Genomic DNA, 6,002 nt, shown 5'->3' with positions numbered 1-6,002 from the left:
ATAATTCCCGATGATAAGCATTAATTCACATGTAAAGATGAATGATAAAATGTAACCAAAAAGAAACCCCGTTAGCTTTTAGCCAACCTAACATTTAGCGATGCGCTTATGCTACAAGCAATCAGTTTTGATATTTTTAATTAAACTATCCTGAGAAACATATGATTATAGTGGGCAGGCAGGTTTTGGTCAGGGCTGGCAAGTATTTCTGCTAGCCAGTCCTGTGGTCTGGCTGAAATTTTTGGGAGTTTCATACCCTGGTTGGTGGTGGGGAAATTAAAGGAAACATTATTCAGGAGCTCTTAACTGTTTGGACAATATTTTAAAAGAGTTCAATTTAACTATAAACCCCCAAAGTATAGACTTTCTTGGTCAAACTCCTCTCACGGTATTTACTTTCGAAACAAGAATATTATATGAACAGGGTGTTATATACTACCTAGTATGCACTAGACAAATAATGTAACATGTGAATAAGTATAAGATATGTGAATAAGTACTATAATAAGACACAAAAATGTTATCAATGCTTTGGGAAAAGCCTGTGTAAGTCTATGTCTCCTGACCCCGGGTTCCATCAGATAAGGGACAGTCTCGCCACAACACAGCTGTTGCTGAAAGGGGATATAAACAATAACACAGAGATGTGGGTCAGCTCACTGGCACTTTTTACTGGCACATGTGCCGATCAGTGGCATGAGCCTTCCCCATATGATTTTATTTATTACTTGTCATTTATAATATTTTTAGAATTATACTGTTGAGTGTAAATAGGCTGACACCGACACGATCCATGGCATAATCCAATTGAGTTTAACAGAATAATACTTCAAACACGTCAAAAGTTGAAACGTATGAATTTAATATCATACAATGGTCCGCCTTTAGAATTCAGGCGTTCGTCCCACAAAATTATCGTAGTGCTAAGGCTATCACAACTCACATAATTTAACTAAGACTAACCACTGTTGTTGCGCTAGAGTACGATCGCCTTGTGGAACGGGGCCTTGCACCTCAAAGTTTACAATCACGTCACAATACCCGATGACGTAATTTTTTGAATTTTGTTGCAAGATCCATCGGCGAAACAATGCCATGTGACGTCAGCCTAGCAACAAGGTTGCTGGGGTCATCGAGTGTGCGTAAGCTCCCCCCAGTGATCTATCATCTCCACACACAATGTCGTTGAATACGCCAAGGGATGTTGAGAGCTTTCAATATTTGTTTGTGAAACGTGTTCCGAGAGTACATAAGCACGCGTTTTGGTATTACACAATGTGTAATAAAGCTGTATGTTTATTAAACGGGTGATCTCTTCACGGGCAAGTAATAAAGACAAGTTATCCTTTCGATAACAATGAAGTTCTTGTCACAAGACCTGAAACTGAATGACTTGATTCTCTCTGTAGCGCACTGGCGTTAACAGAAAACGCCAGTTTAAGCGTATGTCATACCACACAGTAAGCTGGGCCCCGTCTCTAATATTTTTAATAATGGTGCAAGTTGACGACGCGCATAGGGAGCCGGGAACCAGCTTATACCACACAGGTACAAACCAGCACCGGTCGAAAATGGTACTAATTAAAAAAACATAAATCACAACAAACTTTGTGTTAAGGAATTTGATTTTGACAGCCAAATATGTTTTCATGTGTCAAAACTGAAAGAACCTATTCTCTTTACAGCACAAGTACCCAAAACGCTAGTTTTATTGGTATATCGTACAATACCACGCAGTGGCAAATCAGCACCTGTCGAAAATGGTTTGAACAAAACGTGATCTAATTTGGTGGTCAGGGATTTTGATTTTGACAACCAAACATGCTTTCCTGTGTCAACTTGACAGAAGTAGCACATGAAGTGTTGATAAACATTTATATCACAACTTGTGCGTGGGCTTGATACGAGTTGGCCATGTCATAATATTGGTAATTTACGTCAACACTTGAATCAGTTTCTTTTTTTTCTTTTTTTTGGGCGGTCGGGTAGCCTAGTGGTTAAAGCGTTCGCTCGTCACGCCGAAGACCCGGGCTCGATTCCCGACATGGGTACAATGTGTGAAGCCCATTTCTGGTGTCCCCCGCCGTGATATTGCTGGAATATTGCTAAAAGCGGCGTAAAACCATACTCACTCACTCACTCACTGAATCATTTTTTTAATGACTTAATTGCACAACGACCAAGGTCGAGATCAAAACACTAATCGAAAATTGGGGCACAGGTGGCCTGGTCGTCTAACTTAAGGCTCAATTCGCTGTGTAGAGTTGCGTCCCTTGTGCGCGTCAGGAACCGATGATCGTGGGTTTGAATCCCGGTTCGCCCCGATTATGTTTCTGGGTTTGTCAGCACCATACCCGTTCTCGTGGATTTTATCAAAGTGGTAAACGTCTAATATCTGCATCATCTAGGGCTTTTCTCGCAACATTAATTAAGCTGACGCGCCGTGCTATAACTGGAATACTGTTCAAAGCAGTGTTAAACCCAACTCACTCACTTACTCACGACTTAATTTGTTTGTGACGTCGTTTTATATACATATTCTTCAAAATGGCATTAATGTTGAGCATTTAATATGATATAACAATCACATCATTATATTTTTTTCATTTTCCCTGTGCCCGTGAAGATCCGGAATAGAATAGGTCTTCAGCAACGACTATGCTTGTCGTAAGAGGCAATTTAGGGGATCGGGTGGTCAGGCTCGCTGACTTGGTTGATTCATGTCATCGTATCCCAATTGCGTGGATCGATGCTCATGATGTCAATCACTGGATTGTCTGGTCCAGACTCGATTATTTTACAGACCGCCGTCATATAGCTGGAATATTGCTGAGCGCGGCATTAAACAACAAACAAAGCAATATACAATGCAAAAGAGGCGCGTGAGATGACTTGGTCAACCGAGGACCCAAATATCTCTTGAAAAAATTAACGGTCTAATAAAAATATAACAAACGAAACTATTTGCGGGACCGCTGATTGAGGCTGCAACGCAGTCATCTGTACCTTATTCCAACTTAACCATATTCCAACAAATTCTGCACTGGCGGATCCTGATTGGGATGCAGGGGGTCATAGCCCCCTTTTTCAGACACCTTTCAGACACTAGGCAACGTCAAGGGGAATATTTCACCCTCTTTTGTTTTCAAAATCCTGAATCCGCTTCTGTTCTGCATTATTAAGTGGATTTTGGTCAAAACATGAATTATAACCCCACAATAGGCGCTGGAACTGGTAGCATTGATCCCATCTTTCCGAGGCAAAGGGTTGGTTGGTTGGTTGTTTAACGCCGCACTCAGCAATGTTCCAGCCTTATGACGGCGGTCTGTAAATAATCGAGTCTGGACCAGACAATCCAGTGATTAATATCATGAGCATCGATCCACGCAATTGGGATCGATGACATGCATCTACCAAGTCAGTGAGTCTGACCGCCCGATTCCGTTAGTCGCCTTTTACGTCAAGCATAGTCGTCTTTTACGGCAAGCATGAGTTGCTGAAGACCAATTTTACCCCGGATCTTCACTGGTCGCCTCGATTGGATGAATGTTCCCGAGGCAAAGGGAGTTAACTGGCTATATGACTTGTTTGTTTGTTTGTTGTTTAACGCCGCACTCAGCAATATTGCAGCTATATGATGGCTGTAAATAATCGAGTCTGGACCAGATTCACGCAATTGGGATCGATGACATGCATCAACCAAGTCAGTGAGCCTGACCACCCGATCCCGTTAGTCGCCTTTTACGACAAACATAGTCGCCTTTTACGGCAAGCATGGGTTGCTGAAGACCTATTCTACCCCGGATCTTCACGGGTCCCGAGGCAAGGGAGTTAACTGTCCGGTTTCCACCCTTGCCGAACTAGGCTGGAATTATGGAGTTTGGCTGGACAAACGAGTCTATGCTTAGTCCAATCAAAACTCGTAACATTCGGTTTGTTAAATACCATGCAGATTTCGATCGACTGCATGACTTGCAAAGCATGTGTACCGTCAACTTAGCTTCAACACATATTTTCCAAATCTTTCCATGTTTTTAATCAAGGTGCTCACATGATTTGATGCACTTCGCAAAATAAGGCCCGTTTTATTACAATATAAATCTTGATTATCGATCGGATCGCCCTTACTGGACGCTGCCACTTCGTTTGAAACAAATGCAAGTGATATGAGAGGTCGAATCTGATTGGCTAATGGGGGGACATAGGAGGGAAATGACTCGTAATAGCCACTGGTGGCACTAAAATCGGGCACAGAAATTCTGGCAAGGGTGGATTAGAGTCAGTTAACTCACTGGCCTAGGGAAAATGCATTGCTCCCTATAGCCCACAATAGGGTCTGGTAGCTTTGATCCCTACCATCTGGGTAGCATACACACAATAGGGGCTTGAACTGGTAGCTTTGATCCCTACCATCTGGGTAGCATACCCACAATAGAGGCTGGAACTGGTAGCTTTGATCCCTACCATCTGGGTAGCATACCCACAATAGAGGCTGGAACTGGTAGCATTGATCCCTACCATCTGGGTAGCATACACGCAATAGGGGCTGGAACTGGTAGCTTTGATCCCTACCATCTGGGTAGCATACCCACAATAGAGGCTGGAACTGGTAGCTTTGATCCCTACCATCTGGGTACCATACCCACAATAGAGGCTGGAACTGGTAGCATTGATCCCTACCATCTTGATAGAATAGACTACAATAGGGGCTGGGACTGGTAGCTTTGATCCCTACCATCTGGATAGAATAGACTACAATAGGGTCTGGTATTTGATCCCTACCATCTGGATAGAATAGACTACAATAGGGGCTGGGACTGGTAGCTTTGATCCCTACCATCTGGATAGAATAGACTACAAAGGGTCTGGTATTTTGATCCCTACCATCTGGATAGAATAGCCTACAATAGGGTCTGGTATTTGATCCCTACCATCTGGATAGAATAGACTACAATAGGGGCTGGGACTGGTAGCTTTGATCCCTACCATCTGGATAGAATAGACTACAAAGGGGCTGGTATTTTTATCCCTACCATCTGGATAGAATAGCCTACAATAGGGTCTGGTACTTTCATCCCTACCATTTGGATAGAATAGCCTACAATAGGGGCTGGGACTGGTAGCTTTGATCCCTACCATCTGGATAGAATAGACTACAATAGGGGCTGGGACTGGTAGCTTTGATCCCTACCATCTGGATAGAATAGCCCACAATAGGGTCTGGTACTTTGATCCCTACCATCTGGATAGAATAGCCTACAATAGGGGCTGGGACTGGTAGCTTTGATCCCTACCATCTGGATAGAATAGACTACAATAGGGTCTGGTACTTTGATCCCTACCATCTGGATAGAATAGACTACAATAGGGGCTGGGACTGGTAGCTTTGATCCCTACCATCTGGATAGAATAGACTACAATAGGGGCTGGTATTTTGATCCCTACCATCTGGATAGAATAGCCTACAATAGGGTCTGGTACTTTGATCCCTATCATCTGGATAGAATAGCCTACAATAGGGTCTGATACTTTGATCCCTACCATCTGGATAGAATAGACTACAATAGGGTCTGGTACTTTGATCCCTACCATCTGCATAGAATAGCCTACAATAGAGGCTGGTACTTTTATCCCTACCATCTGGATAGAATAGCCTACAATAGGGTCTGATACTTTGATCCCTACCATCTGGATAGAATAGCCCACAATAGAGGCTGGTACTTTGATCTCTACCATCTGGGTAGCATAGCCTACAATAGGGTCTGATACTTTGATCCCTACCATCTGGATAGAATAGCCTACAATAGAGGCTGGTACTTTGATCCCTACCATCTGGATAGAATAGACTACAATAGAGGCTGGGACTGGTAGCTTTGATCCCTACCATCTGGATAGAATAGACTACAATAGAGGCTGGTACTTTGATCTCTACCATCTGGATAGAATAGCCTACAATAGAGGCTGGTACTTTGATCCCTACCATCTGGGTAGCATAGCCCACA

Source organism: Haliotis rufescens, unplaced genomic scaffold (assembly GCF_023055435.1).
Source record: "Haliotis rufescens isolate VD_foot unplaced genomic scaffold, xgHalRufe1.0.p SCAF_25, whole genome shotgun sequence".
Taxonomy (NCBI): domain Eukaryota; kingdom Metazoa; phylum Mollusca; class Gastropoda; order Lepetellida; family Haliotidae; genus Haliotis; species Haliotis rufescens.
The sequence above is the reverse complement of the archived record's forward strand: the minus strand, read 5'-3'. Positions refer to the sequence as shown.